The sequence below is a fragment of the Anopheles maculipalpis genome, chromosome 2RL (assembly GCF_943734695.1).
Source record: "Anopheles maculipalpis chromosome 2RL, idAnoMacuDA_375_x, whole genome shotgun sequence".
Lineage (NCBI taxonomy): Eukaryota > Metazoa > Arthropoda > Insecta > Diptera > Culicidae > Anopheles > Anopheles maculipalpis.
The window spans coordinates 13302900-13324578 of record NC_064871.1 but is presented as its reverse complement, the minus strand read 5'-3'; the positions used below and the strand labels follow the sequence as shown (position 1 = coordinate 13324578).

Here is a 21679-nt window from a genome sequence, read left to right as displayed (position 1 = left end):
CAAGGTAACGTACGGTCTGACCCCATGTATTCGCTCAACCCCCGGTGGCACTTCAAACCTCCGGTTGCATTTTTATTTATAAAACTGCATTTCATGCTCGTAAGTAATTTGCCGGGATGGAAATTTTCGCTGCAACATGGAACAACTTTTCACAAACCGTTGCCCCAAAACCAGTAACGTACTCGACCGGTTGATCCTGTAACTGTTGCCATTTTTTTTTTTTTGTTGCTTTTTTCATTGGTCAACATATTTCTATACTCGAACAAAAATACACCTGCACTGGTATACCTGTAGGATGCACTGGTACCGAGTACCAGGATGAAGCTGAGGCATAAAGCATAACGAACAGGACGATTTTGCAGCCAAAAAAAAAGCTGTTCATTGCTTTCCGCTGCTTGTTTCTCATTTGCACCGCTTTAGGTTAAGGGGGATAGTGCTCCCGAACCCACAATTTAACTTGTGCTGTGATGAATGGCGAATGTATGGGTTACGGTACATCTGTACATAGTAAGATGGACCAACACACGTGAACCATCATCAAACAATTGGCGCTGGCAGCTGTATTCCAGCGAACCGTACCGAATCGGATTCAATATTTTACTTTCCCTTTGGAAGCAACAGGCATTCACGGCAATACAATAGGTGCAGTGTGGTGAATTGGCATTCAAGTTTGATGAAGGGTATTTGCGTGTTAATTCTCTTCGTCAAAATTTCACCTTTATGTTCAATGAGGCAAAACGTAGCAATTGATCCACTGATAGATCGCAGCCTAGATGGGCAAATATTATAATCTTTGAAGTGCGCTGCATTAAGATGTTTTCCAGCAAAATCTTCTTGTTGATTTATAACCTTCAAGGGATCTTAGTAATTTTTCACCATTTTTTACAAAAAAAAAAAGACTATGATATTTTACACATGAAACACATGTTATTTGAAATAAGAGACATGAAATTGAAATTGGCTGTTTTCAGACGATAAAAGAGGGGAATCAATCATCGTGAAGTACAAATTTATTTCACTGTAAAATTGCATTGATTGCTTTTTCTGCCATTACAATAATAATTACGATATTTATAAAGCATACCTTTAGGCGTTCTTTACCAATTTCCAACACAACAACGAGACAGTATTCAATTAACAGCTTGTCAATAAATGACTATAAATGCGACGAAAATAAATATGCTCAAAATTTTCTACGTCCAACCCAATACAGATGATCCACAGAGTGTGCTGTGTATTCATATACTTCACATTTTTGATTGAATATCACATTTTACTCCGTTCAAACTTCAGATTTATCGTCATTATCTAAGGCTATTGTGTTGCTCAAAAACTTCATTGCTACGCAAAATTTGTAACACAAGTGTTGTGCACATTGAATTCTTGCTCGAATTTGGATATTGGCTGATATCTTCTGGTGGATTAATTTTTTTCCTGATTCTAATCATTAGCTTACATCACACCGTAATTAAATTTAATATGTATCGATATGTAGCTACAAAGAAATTGATTTTTTTTTTCAAGTACGGTACGGCGTGCGATTGGAAGATATGTTGGCCGATGTCCTTCGAAAAGAGCCCTGGTTTAAGGTATATTTCGGTATTTCCCGTTTTTCACAACCTTGTATGCTGTACTCCTTTAGTTTGGGCATTAATAGAGCGACGAATTAAGGGTTTCTTGGAACTTTTTTTACGAAGCTTAACCTCTCGCGTCTTAACTACTACCCTTTTGACGAGTTTATCAACTTTAATTTAAATGGCTTCTTAAAATTTCAATGCAACGAACAGAGTACAAAATAGATCTAAATAATATTTTAAACTTAAAAAAGCAGCATCAGTTCGTACACTGCAATTTTGTCAAAACATGCGATTGTCAAAAACATAGTTGTGTTTCTCTTTTTTTCTGCATCATTTTCTGCAAAAGCTTCTGAAGAATATCTTTTAACGTAAAAAAGAGCCATTTTCATAAAATTCATTGCAAATTCAATTCCAAAAGAGCCTACCTGGAACACATTTGATTAAGAATCGTTTTGTATCAATCTTGCAAACAATCGCAGCGCACAATTCTGTTTACACAACAGTTAAAAGAGTTTATTTGATTCGCGTAATTAAGCCAAGCAATGTTTTAAAGCTGAATGGAGATCAAACCTTCATGCGCTCTGTTATTTGCCCCGTGGAGTATATGGATGATAGTTTTATGTTTTGTTGACCAGCGGTAAAGAAAAAACTTGAACCCTTAACTGATAGCACAGCTTGCACTCGCACTTATTGAATTTCTATGCCACGTTTGATTGCTACAACCATTTCCGATGGATTGTTTCATCAGCAAACAATTGCACTGCATATTTCAGTCTCGTTTACATTCTCCCAGCACTACTCGTTTTTCCGCATCGTAGTGAAATATTTCAAATACTTCATCAGTTTTTATTCTATTTCCGCCCGGACGCTGGCTGGCATTTCTCACAAAAACGCAACGCGGCAAACAAAACGCGAATGTACAACTGATCTCGTTTTGATGTACAATCGCGCACAAGAAATCGTCAATACTGGATGCTGGTGAAGCTCAAGTTTTTTTTATTGTGTGGTAAAAACGTGCAAATGAACCAGCCAGCCGACTAAAAACGCAACCTCCTACCGAGTCGGTTTTTAACAGAAGTGTGGCTGACAATAGTGCGATGGCGCACCACGAAAAACACTCTCCCAGCAATACGAATGCTAGCCGAACTGACGAATAATGAAACGGATGCCCTTTTTGTTTTTCATTTTACATCGCCGCTCAAGAATCGAGTAATGCTGACCGCACTTTATTGCCTGCGACCCTCGTAGGACCCTTTGCAGCCGCTTACTCCAACCATGCAGCCATTACAGAACGCGTCTGTTTGAAACGCAGTTGCAACCTACGAAAAAGCGGAAAATAGCAGATTATACCATCAATATTTAAATTGTTTCATCGCTCGTTGGAAAATATGCCATCCTACACGCGGGCGGGAGATCGCTTGATGTGTTACTGTCGACTGATTCCTTCCTCCTGTCTGCGCAATTTGTTCATCGTTTCAGTGTAGTGTGTGTGTGTGTGGGTGATTTTTTTTTATTCTTTCCCATCATTCCATCGGTAGTAGTTCCGAATGCCGCATTTCAAATTGCAACATTGCTGTTGGAAAAGCAGGGTTGTTTTTACTTATTTGTACCCAGGACATCTCTAGCAATGTAAAGAGCACTTTGGCACATACAGTTGTGGGTCTTAACTGGGCTGTAGATATTTATCAGCAGGCTCACACACCTACGAGCCATTAATTTGGCGTTAATGGAAAACCGTTTTCACATGCGATAGTGGTGTATCTTTGTATTGGTGGATCAAAAATACATAAAGATAGACATTTCTGTATGTTTCCGCGAACATGCTCAATTTAATTCAAACATCTTAACAACAACATACAAATGTAACAGTACTGTTAGGAATAAAATCTGGAAAGAAATAAAGTAGAACCTGCGTTTTTAAGTTAATTTCGAATCACTATATCGTGTCCTTTATTAATTCAGTATCGGAAAGAGTGGCGAGCGCAACCCGATTGATACCCGACTAACAATGTGGCCAAGTAACAAAACACTTACAGTGGTTACACAAGTTTTTAACAAGTCCATAATACGATTATGTCATCAACGACCAAGTTTTATTGCAAACTGACCAAATGCCTGGCCAAGGTGTATTATTGGATAAAAAACTGACATGTTTGCCTCAATTCACCACTAGAACCGCAAGAAAAACGACGAATGATCACATAGGCCACAAAGCAGGTTTAGTACTAGGGACAATTAATGCATCATCACTACTTAACAAGATCAGTCTCTTAGCCCCTCGCTTACCATCTCGATAACAAAGAATGCTACATGAAACTAGGTATAACACGCAATACAAGTTCATTTCAAGTCACTCCGACTATAATTTGAACTCTAGGACTATAATTTGACTTATAGGAATGGTGCAGGCGACAGCGGCTCCGGTCTTCAAACGGCAGGACCGTAGTTCAAAGCCCATCCGCACCGTTCCCCCGTAGTGAGGACTGATTAACCAACTACGTAGTATCGGCAGTCTAGTAAGCCATTAGATAGCTGGCATGACCTTAAAAGGTCGTTAAGCCGAAAAGAAGAAGAAGACTTGTAGAAATGTGTTGGTTCCCTTTCGTTGCAATGGTTTTGGGGGTGACTTGCAATGCCGTAGACGAAATTTGTTTAACATCGCGCTGGAGAGTGTCATGCGAAGCGCGGGCTTCAACATTTGGGGCACGATTTTACCCGATCTCTCTAATTCCTTGGCTTCGCGGATGAGATCGACATCATCGGACGGCCGACTGCGGCGCTCAATGCGTCGAAGACAAAAAACCTGCTTGCCGGAGGCTCTGACTGTGATAGAGCCCAACTCGGAAGCTAAGTATTAGTTGACAGCGACGATCTCAAGGTGGGAGAGGAGTTCTGATACCTTGATACGATCGCATCTCCGGACAACAACTTAAGCAGCGAAATCCGAAGGCACATTGTTCAGGGTATTCGTGCCTACTACGGACTCCACAAACTCCAAAAGACTCCAAAAATTCACAAAATGTACGATTTACCGCACCTTGATACGTCCGGTAGTCCTCTACGGGTACGAGTGGAGCGTGTGGAGAAGGAAGCCAAGAGCTAGCTGAGCTGTTTGACGGTGTTGATATCCTAAAGGTAGTCAAAACCGGAACCGGCTCGTCAGCGAGCTCGTTGGCTGGATCAAGTGGAGTCAAACCTGTCGGAGATCGAATGCAGCCGTGGATGAAGGACTGCAGTCCTAGATCGAGTTTCCTGGAAACTGATTGGAGACCTGGCCATGTCGACGCGACGTGCTCAATCCTGTGCAGGTCAAGAAGAAGAAGGCTCATAGGAATGGGCTTTTTTTTTTGTATCATCATTTCAATACCTTTTCCCTAACAATAGTCTTAAAGTAAGTCTTAACAAACTTACCATTTAGTTTGGTTATAAAACCAGCTTTGTTCCTTTATTATTAACTTACAACGACACAATCGAAACTACGTTTGTGTAAGCCCTCATTTTAACACACCTACCTTACTGCAAATGAGCAAATCCTAACGTTCGTTACACCTTCTTGCACAATATGCACCGGGTGTGAACTTCAATCGACCTAAGGTGTTTTTTTTTTCACCTTCCTTTACCTTCCACACGAGTGAATCGATTCACTTCGAATGTGTCTGCACCGACAAAGCCAGTTGCAAGTAGAAACAAAAACAAAATCCCAAGTTTCACACCTCATCACAGAAACCAGAGCTAAAAGAGTTTGTTGCAGAAGGATAAAGCAAATGGTGCCAGCAAACAAATAGTGCTTGCTCGAACTTTAAAACCTACTGGCAGTATCACATCCCACTGGAAGGACCGGGCGGGAAGAAGCTCTAAAGTTGCACGAAACCTGAGCAGCAAAGGAGGTTAGGAAGCTTCCACCCGAGACACGTGTAACTCATGACGAATTGTTGCTTTCTTTCGTTGCTTATTATTTCGCTGCTGGTTGAGTAGCGCCTGACAGCTATGAGCTGAAATATATGAGGCAAATCCCTAGCGTAAGCACTCAATGCGCTTCCACTTCACTGACGGCCCTTCCTAATGTCTGTCACGAAATTGTCATCGTTGCATCGGAAGTACACACACAGAGAGATCCCGGCTGCATAGTGGAATAAAACAGTCGTTAAAGCATGTTTTGATTAATAAACGGTTAATGTTGGTAGCTTAATCTATCTTATCACCATAATGGTATACACTCCCGGTTGTATAGCAGACGGTTTTCATTAAATGTAGTTTTTTAGAATTGTTAGCAAATATACAATTTGATACACACAGAGTAAGCTCTCATATCAATAAATAAATCAAATTCATTCTGTGAAGCGCCTAGATTTATGCTATTCAATTCACATCAATAGTTCATAGTAATACTTTCAACTGTACTCCATTACTTTCTTCACTATGCAAATAAACGTTCTCTCTTTTCTAGTCATAAAAGTAAACCAAAACTCGATCATAATTACGATTTCTATTGCATTGTCCCATTGTGATCCGATTTCTATCCCGCTCATCCACCTGTCGACAAACTACCGATTTCCCTCCCGAAATCGATCGCATGGAAACTTATTCGATCTGTCAGTTGGTTTAGTTCTCGGTATAGTTTTTCAATTTTCCATCCCAGGATAAGACGAAACGATGCGATGTGCAGAAAGCATTTCCTCTTTCTCTGTCTCTCTGTCTCTCAATTCTCTCGCTATGTTTCTTCTGCTCGGAAAGTTTCTTAACCATGGCTCCCTTTTGCAAAGATGACATGCGAAGAAAATTCAACAAGAAATAAAAAAAAAAACGAGTCAACCAAACACCTAAACGGTTTCGGCGCTGTCAACGGCCCGAAGTCCCTGACAGTCGTCAGGAGGGTTAGAAAAAACTACTGACGATGGAAGAAAGACGCATAAAATACCTACCGACAATTCACACGAAGCCCATTACTCCTTTTTGCTGCCACTTTACGGTGAAAGACAAAGAGCCGTCCGACAACCGGGGAAAACGCCGACACGAGCGTTGTAAGCATTTTTTTTTTAAAGAGGGCTTTTTTTGGCCACCCGAGATCCATTTCACTGTGAAGGTACGGGACGGGGCGTGGGGAAATTTTATTTCCACTCCCTCCGTATTTATTTGCTCCGATAAAATAATCATCTCGCAAAGTGTGCTGAAAAGTTGAACGATTCCTTCGGGATGTTGGAAAGATGTTGGATCGTGTTTACGGATAGCCTTTTTCGGTTATGCAGACCCACTGTTTGTGGGATGCTTAGACGCAAACGGGGAGAGTTCCTAGGAGAAGACTCCTAGGCACTTTGTGTACCGATCCTACCCGAGTGTGAGTTTAAATTGACTTCGCCTACTCGGTAAAAGGCCGTTACCATTTCTAGCAGGTTTCTTGCCTCACACAAACAGTAGATACGCATCTAACCTAACTTTTCAACAACCGTTTGAGTCGTCGGCCACTGTAGCCTTTTCTTCTGCTTGCAACAAAACTTCAGCGGCCATGCTCTCCCGTGGCTAATCGTTTGTTTATCAACTGTTGTAATTAGCTCCCGGGAAAATTATAACGAGCGTGTTTTTCCAACCGACACCGTTCAAATGGCGTACCACTACGTATGGGGGCGCGAGGGGAAAGGTGGCCGAAAGCGGTAGATGATGGTAACGGACACCTTTCTGGCCCGTTCGCTTGCCGGTTCGATTGCGTCGCCGGCCGTGTGCTGATAGATAAAGCGTACCGAAAAACTTTTGTCTAACTTTAGGGGCAAATACGCTCTCAAGCGTACCGTAAACGCTTTGCTAACGTCCGAAACGAAACTTACTGTAAATGCACGGCTCGGGTGTAGGGCAACGACGGACTATTTCCCGGGCTAATTGCTACCACATTTGCCCGAACGAGTCAATCTGGAGGGTGTTGAGAGCATCCAACTTCTGCCGGTCTTACAATCCGGCGGTTCAGGTAGGGTACATACGAGCCGTACAGTCAAACACGGCGAAACGTTTGAATTGTGGTTGAAAATTTTCAAGTAATCTGGTGGTTTTCTGCCCCGAGAGATTTATGCTGCTGGTGCTGTTAATTGACCAAAGTCTTCTTAAAAGTGAAGATTTAACAAAGCAGTAGAATTAAAGTTGCAAATGGTGTCTTAACCTCAAATGCATGTCAAGTTTGGATTGAAATTGACTTCGATAAGAGGCTTATTACTTTGAATTTGTGTAGAAATCATCATATCGAACTGTTTAAACGGTATCAAAACGCATTGATTTTTGACACGTTCGAACATTTTCCTTCTCTTCCGTCTGCCTGTTTGGCTTGTAGTCTCAAAGACTCTTGTCCTGCCTTTAATGGATTGTTTGGACTTAGTTAACGTGTCATTGAAATTTCGGGATCCTAACGGGATTTGATACCTAGTACAGTCGTGTGAAAACAGGCCCACTCAATCATCCGACATCTCGGGAAATACAACAGTGAAAAAAAAGCTTTATTTTCACATCAATTGCATACTTTTTGGCGCTGCTAACAAAGGCAAAGACCTACAGCAGTGGTAAGATGTCACGAGCAGTAAAACACTTACCACTGATGATACTCTTAAAAGTTAACGTTTATACGCGACATAAGTGCTGCTACCATCTATGTCAGATGCTGATTAAAATTCCACAATCGCTATTACTTACAAAAGAATACGCCCAACAACGAAGAAGTTTATATGCCCCGGGTTAAAGTATGCACAAATAGATTTCCCCACCAACATCAAAGTAATGTTTGATGGTCGTGTGTATGTGTGTACTATCCATTTCAAAATGCAGACTGACATTAGCGAAAGTTGCTTTCCGAAATCCGACTCTTCTAGCAAAGCTGCTGGTGCCTTTTTTGTTGCTATTTACGCTCTCCATTGAACAACACATTCACGTTCCAAAACTTTGGTAATTTAGAAATTCCAAGCTTACAACCAGCAATGATACTGATTTGCAACACAATATTAACCACGCTTTCCGTACGACAACCGAATCGAAACCCAAAAGACAAAGCCGCAGGACGCGACACCTAACAACGGCAACACACAAGCATGCCAGGCAGCGATTGAAGTTGTAACCTAATGTCGGGGCAATAAATATGAGTTCCAGCTGCTCCCCCCTTTGCAGCCATCGCAGCCGTCCCCAAAAAATATGCTCATCTAAGCGTGCTGCTGGGATAAAAAAACGGCAAAACGAAAACCATTGCTCGTACAACAACGGAGCGTGCAACATGTACCAACCAAAACTGTAAGCTCCACGTAACCAATCAACCCGTTGTTTGTGGTCGCGTGTACACACACACACACACCTTTGCCAAACGAACAAAATTGTGCCAAAAGTGCATCGACAAAGTTTTTTGTTCTCTCTCTCTCTCTCTCGTCCCCGGCAACGCCAGTGTCGGTTCGGTCAAGTTCATATCCTTCTTCTGCCGCCTTCGATTTGGATTCGATTGGTGGCAAAACTTTTGCATTTGAACTACACGACACACAGGTTTGCCACGGTTCATTGCATGCATCTTCCAATCAGAACCGTCGATCGTTCTCCCATGCTCAGCGCACACTGCTGGGTGCGCTGGAATCATAAATGGGACATAAATTTGCCTCTCCCGTACCAGAAACTACTCGTGCAGCTCACTCTGACACAGCTGCTGAAGGTCTGTATCAGTGCCGTCCTAGACAAGTAATATTTGCAAGGGAAAAAAGTCATGTCTACCAGAGTTCGTGGTCGGTGTAGATTGTGGTAGATAGTAATTTTTTTCACGCTCGTTCCCATTTCACACTGGTAGGCAACGGTATAGTGGATATGCATGCATATAGTTCGTCGCTGGTGCCAACCGTTCATAACCTTAGCGTCGTACAGGAATCCAGGATTTACACTGTCGTCTAGACGGTAAAATTGTCTCGAAATTATTCCACCACACTTACCCTCACCGTGGATGCTTTGGCAGGGCTAGCCGGAGGAAAAACAGCCACCAGCACGACTGCAATCGACCGATCATAAACTGTAACTTAATATGATTGCACCCGACGGGAATCGAACTTCGGACCGTAACGCCTCGGGCTGCAGACAGGGCTTCAGGGCTGTCGGTGAAGCGTCTTGCTGATGCACACTAACTGTACAAAAATCACATTCACACACGCACACATACTCAAGCTGATGCAATTGGAGTAAGCGAAAATAAAAACACACTCCACACACTAAGCTGCACATCTCCCTGTGGGCTAAACTGTCAGGACTAATGATGACCACCACCGTTTGTCTCTCTGTTCTCGTGCATTTCGCTCCATTAAGTTTCACTGCCGAGCTACTGGGCGCGTGGTCAGCAATGCAGTTTTTTTTTTCACCCTTTCTGGAAGGGGTTGTTTTTATAGTTCACTGCAGCTATCATTATCGCCCGGGAGGGACGCGACAGTTGGACCCCAAACCACTCGAGTTGGACTTACTATTTGTGGTGCTTGGTTCATTTTCTTTCCCCTGCACCAACGTAGAGTACCAGCTGGAAATCTCTTAAGGTTCGCTTGGGAAATGAACTGTACTAGTGTAAATGAATGCTTTAATGGTTGGTTCTGGTCAGTTGAAATGAGCTACAAATGGAACTTGCTGCTGTTATGGGTGCCTTTTACTTTGTTAAAGCACCTAGACAATGTAGAAAAAAAACTTGTAGACGACGATTTCACGTCGTCAAACAAGGGAATGAAATTAAATTCAAGCACGGTTTCTGCGTTAAAAGCTACAAAGCGTTAAATATATTTCCATGAACTGATCTGCTTCACGCCTAAAAGTATGCACGCATTTTTGCTAGCTTGATGAATTAATTTGATATCTCCAATCTTAAATATTCAGGTCACAAATGACTAGTGACCCATATGAAATCGAGCTATATATCATGGCGAATTACTTAAAATAATGCATTTTTTAAAGCAAAACTTATTTCTCATGGTAAAAATCTTGCTGGAGACAAGGCTTCCTAGTAAAAATCGCAGTTTTCCTTGTGTCAATCATTATTTCATATCCAATGTATTCCTTCTTTCTAATCCTAACCATAACGCCCCATTTTGTTTTATGATTGAATGCTAGATAGCTCCAATTTCGAATCGGTATGTAAGCAAAGGACATGCAATATTCTTAAAATCCGCAACATCAAACAGCTGATCCGGCAGCCCAAACGCACCATCTAAGCTCCCGATTAAATACGGCTCCTCTCGCTTTTCAGCACCTCCCTCCAGCCTCCCTTATTCACCCGCAACAACAACGCACAGTGTACTCTTTTCAATTGGCATGGATTCGTTCGAGTTTTTTTTCGTGCCCCTGTTTAGGTGAACTGTAAACAAACCCATAAAAGAAAACAAACACTGTAACATTCGGATCCACCACCACCCGGGAGGCCGGTGTCCGGAGCAATCTGGCAGTATGGGAAAGCAATAATATTGCGAACCGAAGCACATAAGTACCATCCTGGCTATGGCAGCGTGAGCGTCTGAAGCAAGGGACTGCCTGTTTGATGAAGAAGAAAAGTATAACCAAACCGAACAATACCGAACTGCTCGTAAGGCTGCGTGGAAGCGTGAGCCCACGGCATTGCTTCGTACCTACCAGCTAGCCTTGGAACGACTTTTATTAATCTTCTAATGTACGCCCAAATCTTGCTGCCGTTTCGCCTGTTAGCATTGATCTAACATCAGCCAATTGGTGTAGCATGAAACGACGGCTGTATGAAATACCCAACGGGGATTAAAACGCACTTTTGTCTAAATCACACAAGAAGAACAAAAATGTGGCTGTCGGTATACTCAGTGCTATAGTCAATACCAGTATACCTTCGTATATATTTACGCTAATGGGAAATTCATCATGAACAAGTACATGCTAAGAAATGATTTAAAATGCTAACGCAAACCGAAATCGGAGTACTTGTGATTTGATTACAACGCTTCCTCTTCTCTTCTGATGTGGTTGTCAATGATGTTGTGGATCCATCGGCTATTTCTAAATTGAAGCCCCCGTTTTCTGCTGGCTCTGATGGAATGCATTCCCTCTGTTGTTAAGAATTGTAAGGTCGTTGGATTAAGGCTCCAATTCCGCGGTTAGGTAGTCTGACTAGTTAGTTACGGTACATAAAAATGGAGATAAATCAGATGCTCGTAACTATCGAGGTGTTTCTCTCCTTTGAGCTCCAGGCCAGATTTTTGAACAAGTCATCCATCATCTCCCTCTGGCAGCATGACTGTATGTCGGAACGTTTTTCTATACTTAACGTCTGTATTGACTTGAAATTACTATTCCGATGGACCTGTTACTAACCCAACTGGATAGACATGGCCTGGAGAGCACTGTTCTGTCTTGGATAAGGTCATATCGTCATAGGAGAACTCATCAAGTAAGAATGCCGGAGTCGTTTTCTGGTCTATTCGTTCGATCGTCTGGTATTGCTCAGGGCAGCGTTTTGAAACCTCCATTTTTTTTTGTTGGATATTAATGACTGTACTAAAGTGCTGTGCTGTGATTTCGATTGGTCGTTCTAACAACTAGATCCTTAGTTATTTTTATTACTTATTTATAATTAATTATGACGTTCCAGTGCCGTATTGTCAACACCACTTATGTTGAATAAATTTTATAATCATATGGATAAGGCATTTCCTCCTTATTTTTTGCCTTAGATATATTCAATACGATTTCATTATCAGCAAAGCTAACCGTATGATACTATACGCTTCTCGTCTAATGTCCAACAACCATTATGTTTTAAAACATATGTGCTGCTTGCTGTCACGGCCTCGGTTCAATTTGTCGAAAGCCTGAAACTATGCAATCTATTAGATAAATGTTTAATAAGCAGAACAACCCTTTTACTAACAATTTAAACAATGCATTGCATACCAACAGGTGTTATGCATCTGTCAAATGATGGTTGCTTTATAAACTCATTTCCCAACACGCTTCAAACAAAGTCAAGTATAACAGTTTGAAAAATACACCTCTTCTCTGCTGTCTAAGATAGTAAAAAATAATGATCTCTTGTGCAATTCCCACGCCCCACACACGCCTCACAGATCAACGGCTACGAACCTGAACAACCCATTCATACTCTCCCAAGCTTCATTTTCTCCATTTAAGCAAAACGCCTCAAACGATCGCTTAGTATCCAAAAACGCACGCTGTTTTGTTTGCCGTGACGCTTGTTTGCTTTCAAGCATTCGAGTTGTATCGAATCCTACCCATTCCTGTGTTTTACTCCCCATTCTCCAGAGTCCTACAATGCACGAATACCTTACGAAAACAATGTGAGGCAAGAAATCTACTTTACTACCCCCATCATGAGGGCCTTTAAAAGACTTTAGGTTCTACTTTCCGCCTGCTGAAGCCTGAACAACGTGCTTAAGAGTTTCGGTACGATAAGCTAAACCGCAGAACCTGCTTATGCCGTCAACTTTCCGGGTTAATACGGCTGAAATAGCTCAAACGGAAGACCTGCTTGGTACGAATGTGTGTTTGTTTATGCGCTTTGATTGGATGGAGGAGAGCTGGGTAGACGGTGTGTTGTTATTATCATTGTTATTATCATAATGAATATGGCTCACCCGAGTTGATATGGATTTGAATTCTTTGTGAAAACTTTCCTTTCCCTATCATATGGAAAGATAACAAGCAAAGATAGAAGCAAAAAAATAAGCAGCCTTCTTCTACCCTACAGCCACGCGAACAATCGCGACATTCAAAGACGTTTCAGGGCACAGAAGTTTTGGTTCGAAGGTGCTTTTGCAAGGCGGGAAAATGCTACACAGCGGGAAGCAACACTACTCGAAAGTTAGTTTTCCGGTGACTACTCCCCACGACATAGGTACGTCGGTTATACTTACCACCTGACAGGGAAGGGTTTTCCCCATGCAGAAGAAACAATGCTTAACTAGAATTCTTCTCTGTCAGGTTATCGTTGTCGGTTGCCGGTAAAACGCTCAGCCAAACAACAACCCGAAAGCTGATCATTCCCTAAACGGACGTGATCGTCGCTCGTGTGTGAGTGTGCCACCTGTAGCTGTGTATGTGTGCGGCGCACTTAACTTGATTTAGACTAAAGCCCGGAAATCGTTGATGACGAGTGTGCCAGCAAGGCCAGCCCGGGAGCGAGCCGGCAGTTGCTCCGGAAATGGAGAAAGTGATTCCCACATCCGCAATTGGGATGCTTCCACTTCACCGTTTTGGGGCAAAGTTTGCGCAACTTGGCTTCACCAGCCATAACACATATCAGCAAGCGTGCAGCAAAACCGTGCAGCCATCGTCAGCGGCAAGCGGCAGCAAAAAGGTTTGAAGACGATTCTGCCCTGATTCACCAGAAGAACAAACACTTTCGAGTAATTGAATGGGAAAGTTTTGCCTTACCGCGCGCTTCCCGTTTGCCGCAACCCTACCCCATGGCGAGTTTCGGCGATTTTGCAAAAGCATTTCGGGTGCCGTAATTTGATTGCGATTGTCAGAAGCATATGTTGTCGCTAGCTGTGCCGTGTTTAATGAATTTACTGGCGTCCGGAACGAGCCCTGGCTCGATTTTTCAATTCCTCCACTGCTTGGCCTCGCCTCTCGCGTTCACCGTTCGGCGAGAAAGTTGTGCTTTTTATGACTTTGGCTCAAGTTTTACGACAATTTAATTAGTTTCATTATCGTCCTGTTATTTGTCCTATCCTGTCTGTTTCGTGTCTTCCGACCGACCGGCTTTGCTTGCCCAACTTGCACTCGAGGTGCACTCCCACAAACCATGTCTGTGTCGTATGATTACCGAAAATTGCAGCTTGACACGCGTTTTCTATAACAACGAACGGCAAAAATGCAGGATATTACCCTAAATGTGACAGTTTTAAAGCAGAAAATGGTGTCTGAGACAATAATGCAAAGTTGCCATGAAAGTGTAATAGCAATTTGAAATGTTCCAGGGTGTAATCCTGCCAGCTAATTGCGAAAGCGCATTAGTTTGAATGCTTTAATGTGCAACTTTTCCATTGAGTATAGTAAAAGCTATGTAATATTGGAGTGTGTGTGTGTTTAGAGCCATCCAGAGAGAGCTATAAATATACTTAAATGTAATAGGCCTTATTCATATTCCAAATATAATTATAAAAAGCGGTCAAACAGCTCTAGAAAGAATATTCTAAAATTTTATTTATAATTTTTTATTTATTTTAAGTATAACGGCCAGAGCCATATTGTCAACACCACTTGTGATGACTATGTATATAAACAACATTATTAGGGCATTTCCTCCCTGCTTTTTGCCTTATCCCGGACATACTCGGTAGTGAGTGAGTGTTGAGTGGGTGGTTGATGTTCTGGTCTATTTTGGTTGTTGTTGGTAGATGTATTTGTTGATCCGGTAGTTTTGGAGCGGCTTTTCTATTGATCATGGTTGAGTGTTTTCAGTTAAGCTATTATGGTGTGTTGTGGCTAGTTTTGATGACCTTATGATATTCGGGTCTGGACTGTAACAAAATAAGCAGAGTTATTTGAACAGCACAAACATTGATTCTCCTGCTTACAGTGTTCTCCAATGCAGTCCAGCAGTGACATTTCAAGCTCACTCTGGTCAGCGTCCAATCTAAGAGTGATCGACAAGTTGCATCCGGCAAGAGCAAGAGCGACTCGAGAATGAACCCGCCAAACACCCCGAACCCAACGCCAACGTAGTCAAACTTGTTCCCACCTCTCCTTTTTACAGTAGAACGTCTTCGAGTACTGTTGAGCCGTCAACGAATTACCCGTGGCACTCAAAAAACACATAAAACAGAGACAACACAACATGTAACAGTAAGGGATTGTCGGATTTTAAGGATAATGGGGATTCGGAATCATAGAACAAGACCGTTGTCTAAGGCGAATCGGTAAATGATCCTTATGTAGGGGAGGTCACTGGTAGTCAACACTTCTCTAAATTCAGTACCCGTCCGTCTGCCGATATTCTCAACTGCGTTCAACAAGGAGGGTCTTGCGGTTTCAAATTCCACGCAGGACCACATAAGGTGATCCACATCGTGGAATCCGTCACCGGAGCTACACACCTTTGTCTGAGCCAGAGTTATACGCTTTAGATGAGCATTCAACGTAAAATGATTCGACATCAGTCGAGACACCATTCGAACGCCCAGTCTACAGAGAGCCCATCGAACCAAGGCCGCAGGGACACTTGCGGAGAGATCGAGAAAACGAAACGCCCGTATTCATCTGCCTCCCAAGATTATTCTAAAATCTTATAATTATTATTCTTGGCTATTATTGTGGTCCCCCCGACCTTCGAATAAGTGTTGGGCAAAATGCTACTTCGGTCGGACTCGATTCCGGAGAATATGTTCGGTATTGGATACAGAATATGGCACCGGAATAAGATCCAATATCAAGATTATAATCAAATTTGGGCACCGGAATCTGACTCAAAAGCTGATAAGCAATTGGAATCAGAATCCGTTTGGCATTTGGTTTGTGAGTTGGCTCCGAAAAGTGCTGCTTCTGGATTTAGTTTAGAATATGTTCCAGAATCGGTTTCGAAATAAGTTTCGAATTTGGCCGAAAAAATTGGTTCCGAAATCAGTTCTATAATTTGAATTTACAATTGATTTCAGAATCAAAATCGGTTCTAGTAATTGTTCCAAAACCTGAACCGATTCCGCAAAATGAATTGGAATCAGAAGCTATTGCGAACTCCGATTCTATCACTACTTCGAATAGCTTTGCAGACTTATTTACACACCGTAGTTGGACAGTCAGCCCTCACAAGGGGCAACCTGCTCGAATGGGATTTGAAATCCTGTCTTTCCGTGTGAAGACCAATACAGCTGTAGTCTTTACCACTGCCACAAATAAAATCTTAAATCTAATGAAAAACTAACTTCTTAAACATTTGAAAAAAGGCACTGCCACAGCACAGGGCACTGAATGTGCCACAAAAGTGTTTATCAACAAGCGTCAGTAAGTGGACTATCAACAGAACAAGCCTTTCTTTTTTTTTGTTGCCATACGTGACCATACGCAATACCATATGCAGTCCAACATTACCAATAAAACCTAATCAAACGAAAGTGATCGTTACGATTATTCTATGTTGACGCTATGCTACTGTGTGTTTATCACTAATACATACATGCCTTACACCACGCCAACAAACAACACCAATTACGTCAAGGTTGTGAAGAAAAAACGAATAAAACACCGTTCAAACTGGTCACCAGTGTTTGTTGTATGTTTAGTGGCTTCGTTGTGATAAGATTAAACATTCTGCCTACGAACGCCGGCGCAACATTAACTGTCCGTGCGTGTTGTGTGTGTGTAACCGGCGTACGTACGCGCTTGTTTTCGTGGCGGGCAGCCAGTCAGTTCGGTTCCGAATCTCCTCCACGATTGGACACACAAACGTAACGATCCGCAATTAGTGATGGCACAAGATCGTAAAGAGAAATTTCTAACAACGGAACTGGTAAACAAAATCATTCAATCGAACGATGATCTTAATGGCTATCGTGCAGTGTCTGACAGTGATTGTGTACTGACAACGCCACAAGGTTTGGATGGGTTTATGTCGGTCATACACCGGTTAACATTAAACCTTACGCATACTGCCACCGGGTAAGCGGAATCAAAGTAATCCGAGAGCTGAGAGCATGTGAGCAAGATGAGTTATTTTCTGCTTCTGTTATCTATTCCCAGTGCATTGAAATGTCTCACCGTGATGGTGAAGGTGATGAAAGGTGATGATGGATTTCGGAAGCAATCACTTGGACTCGTTCTATTCCCGAACGAGATAAACGTTTACGCGGCGGTAATACCGGCATTCGAGCGATTGATACGCAATGCCGGTGCTCAGCTAGATCTCCAAACGCTCTGTCCGCGAATCTATCTGGCTGAGGCTGGTGTACGCTATCCCAGCTACAGTGATCAGGAAGAAACATTCCTAGTGATGGAAGACGTCTCTGCAAGAGGCTTTGTTCCGGGCCCCAAGCTAAACCTAGACAAACCGCACCTGGTGCTGATGGCTCGCAAAATAGCCCAGTTTCACGCATGCTCTTATGCACTTCGCATTGGAGGTCAGTCGGCGATACTGCGCGATCTGGTGAGCCGGATCATTCCACTCAACTTTCTGCAGGATGGAAAAATCTTTTTCGAAAGCTATGATATCGTGTTTAAAGTTGTTTTCGAGCGACTGTTTGCTTATTTTGATGAGAAGCCGGAGCTGCTTGAATCCGACAGTGTACGCCAACGAGTGGAAACCTTACGTCGCAAGTATGGGACTACTCCCTCGGCATTGATGCAACGATGTCTTGAACGGGATGACATTTATTCGGTGATTCTACATGGCGACTACAACCGCAACAATGTCCTCTTCCGCTATGATGGTGACACGCCCGAGGATGTAATGCTTATCGATTTTCAGGAGAATCGTTACGGTTCACCAGCTCTTGATTTGTCGTTCTTCATGTACATGAACATGCGTCCAGAGGATTGGGCGAAAGGTGGCTGGAGTGATTTGCTAACCGTGTACCATCAGGAGCTGATTCGGTGTATTTGTGACATTGTGAAACTACAGCCAGATGATCCGATCTTACAACCGTACAGGTAATACTGTAGGAAATGGACTGTGAACCGAAAAATGATTTTAATTTCAATCTTATTCTTGTCTTTTGACAGTTTTGATGCGATGCAGCAGCATTTAAAGAAGCATTTTATTTATGGAGCAATCATAGCGATTAAATTTCTACCCTACATGCTGGCTAATGAGCAGGAGACAGCAGAAATTCTACACCATTTCCATACGGATGTCACGGCGGACGCGTTTCGTCAGATTTATCTTATTGCTGGAGGCGAGATAGTAAATGAAAGAATCTCCAGGGTGATGGTGCATGCAGCTCAGCAAGGATATCTGGATATGTTGATGTGATCAAAGTATCGTAAGTGTTGTAAACAAGCGGTGTTTACACCGACCGCTGCTGTCATTGTCGGAATTTAATTCGTATTTACGAAGTTGTCGGAAGAAAGCTTCGCGGTCGGGATAACTGAGTTCCGCGGTGAGTGAAGGACCAGGACGAGAAATAGGTCGATAAAAGGGCTGAACAACGCGTGAGCGGCATTAGTACCGCTAGAAAACCAGAAAATAAATCAAACTAATTTTTTGGTTCGCTCCACTAAAATAGCGTTCCTAACTAATTATAAACCTTTTTTATCTGTGTTTTCTACAGTAAGAGTAAAGATCGATTATCCAAACCAAACCAATTATCAGGAGCTTTCTTTAAAACTTCCTCATATCCTACAGAGCGAAACCATTTTTTTACAATGAAATAAAATCATTCTATCGCATGGTAAAACAAGAAAAATAACTCCCCAAATTCCATTACACTGCAACATGAATTATTACGAAATAATGGACAATTTGTTTGCAGCTCATGATACACTCATCATAAGTGTATGTGCCGTCGCACGAAAGAAAGAAGCTCAAATTGATAAATTTGCTTCCGTGTCGAATCGGATTTGGTAGACGCATACCTTTCCACTTTTTCTCACCAGCACCTGCACACAAAAAAAAACACTCGTTCTTGAAATTCTTAGTGCAATTTGTTTGCCCCACCCGCCGACCAGCTCTGAATCCGTTTCCCTTTACTTTTTTGTCAGCTTAAGCGTGTCTTATCACACACTTGTTCCGCAAAACCGGAACCGGAAACATCCGTGTGTGAGTTTTTTGGTTCAAAGTGGCATAACACAAGTATTGGGTACGGTTGGTGCTGCATCGCTGTGTTAGGATAGAATTCGGAGTGTACTTTGTGGCATAAGAAATGGCTGCTATAACCACGTTTATCTCCTTACTTTTGCGAACCGTGCAAAGAGACCATTTGTCTGGATGAAACACCGCTTGCTAGCACAAAATCTTTAAGAAGCAACCGCCGAAACAAGTTGAAATAGGTCCGGGATGTGGTGCGTGACATTGTTGCGTGTTGGGAAAAAATTAGGAAACTCATGAAGGAGGATTTCTGGATTAATTTTAGTGAAATAGCTGAACGAATAGAGCTTAAGTTTTTGTCCATCGATGGAAGCAATCAATGAAAGATCAACACTTTGTTTTTACTACTGTATATTTTAATTGAGCCTTAGTTTTGAATTAAACTATTGCTGGGCTTTAAATATTTATTCAGCTTATTAAAAAATGTTAAAACGACCGAGGAATGTCCCATGTCCACAACGTAAAGCATATGCACCTAAACGTATGCAACAATACTTTTATAGCCTACAGCTATCCAAAAGCACAATCAAGAAAATCAGCCTCAAAAGATGCCTAACCTCAAAAGAATATTTTATAGAAGAAATATGTAATGTAAGAATGGATTAATCATCTCGATTGAATGTTTTTTTATCGCAAAACATCTAAAACAATCTTTGTGTTTTGTTATGATTTACAGTCCATTTTTAAACTCTTTTTTCGTGCTTTAAATTACCACAAAACAAATGTGCACTATAAAACAATTATAAAGTCACTTCCACCAAACATCCACTGCATTGGAACATTGGACTTTTTTTCTCCCCAAAAATCCCCAAAAATCCAAACCAGAGACAGAAGATAGAAAAGCTGCATTTGTGCACCACCAAGAGAACATCCCACCCCATCCTATGGCTCCATCCGATTCACAACTAAAGCCAAACCGGAGAATGAAAGAGTGATAATTTGTCACAATCAAACTACCAGAGAACCACGAACTGGTCCAGAGAGTCAGCTGAAACGAATATCGCGCAAATAACGTGCAAAAGCGATTATTTATGCACATTGAAAGCCCTTTTTTCGCTTGGTGTGTTTGATTTTCCTTGCTCCTAGAGCAACCACGGCCACTTTAGCCGTTCGCTGTGCCCCCCCCCCCCGTTTCAAAACGTGATCATAAATGTCGCGAAAACGGTGCCAGTGAATGCAATTGCAGTGTTGCTTTAACACTGAACAATCGCTTGTCCGCTCTAGCACGCAAACGAAACGCAATTTGGGCGAATGAATTACACGCCAGTGATGTTATCCACCGCACCACCCGAAGGATAATATGAATTGGGCTCCACATAATAGCATCCGCAACGTTGTCTCGCTCGAAATTTGCTTCCCGTACGGCCATCGTCGATCCGGTCCAAAATCTCGAATGACTTTAACTGAATTAAAATCACCCTGTGCCTGTGGGATGGGGTACGATCTTTAACTTCTTTTTTTTGTTACGGTTTTTATTGCGTTTCATGCACCACCGTTTCAAGTGGCGGTTCACCGAAAAAGCTCTTCATAATCGACCAAATGGTGAGTGCCACAAAAGTGTGGTTTGCGTGTTTTTTGCTTCCATTTTCTTCTCGCTTTTTCATTTCATTTCTGGTCCGGTCGTGTCAATTGTTTCACACTGTTGGATGGACAAATTTTCAGTGTTTCGTATGGAATGACAGCGCTTACGTGTGCACCAGATGTTACTGCGGAAAGCGGAAAATTCAACGTTATTGCGTTATTATTATTGAAACTTTGAAACATGTGATCATTAGTAAATGAAGTTTAATAATTGCATGAGATGGTGATTCAAAAATTTATTCTTTAATTTTTCCAATATACTAAAACAGTGACCAGGCACTAATAGACCGCCTGCAATTGAAATTAACGTTTTTTTAATTAGTTAAATTAAATTAACTAACCAACCTACAAAATCAAGTCAAGTCTGCGAATGAGCACGTAGGTACCACACTGTTTAATAATAAGTTTTCACTACGAAGGAACCATCTGGATGGGATGTGAACCATGGACCTGCTGACCGTCGCCGTTGTTGTCTTACCATCAGGCCACCATCTTCAGAGTTTTTTTTTGGGTAATCCTTCGAGTATCTTTATTTGTGTTCTCTTGCATATCTCAGAAACAGTACCATTTACAATATTCAACACAGCATTTAAGGTTTCAGCAAAATGCCATAATTTTATTCTACAAAATTCCATGATTCTTCAAACTATATTTTGATTGAACGAACAATACTTCATCAGGAAGCATAATTAATTATTCTTAAAGATGAACTGCTCTGCCTTTTCTAGCTTTACTTGACTAAATTATATTTTACCCGTAGCTT

General features: G+C 41.9%; 3 protein-coding genes and 1 pseudogene across 3 annotated transcripts in view; 3 read left to right on the top strand and 1 right to left on the bottom strand.

Annotated features, from left to right (window-relative positions):
• Window positions 1-21679, top strand: part of LOC126557756 (connectin-like) — a 378559-nt gene that overhangs the window by 82175 nt on the left and 274705 nt on the right. The window lies entirely within an intron of this gene.
• Window positions 1-21679, top strand: part of LOC126558444 (1-acyl-sn-glycerol-3-phosphate acyltransferase alpha) — a 334524-nt gene that overhangs the window by 125279 nt on the left and 187566 nt on the right. The gene's annotated exons all lie outside the window — the stretch shown is intronic.
• Window positions 1-21679, bottom strand: part of LOC126557685 (connectin-like) — a 323190-nt gene that overhangs the window by 270959 nt on the left and 30552 nt on the right. The gene's annotated exons all lie outside the window — the stretch shown is intronic.
• On the top strand, window positions 16809-18504 carry LOC126559807 (uncharacterized; annotated as a pseudogene).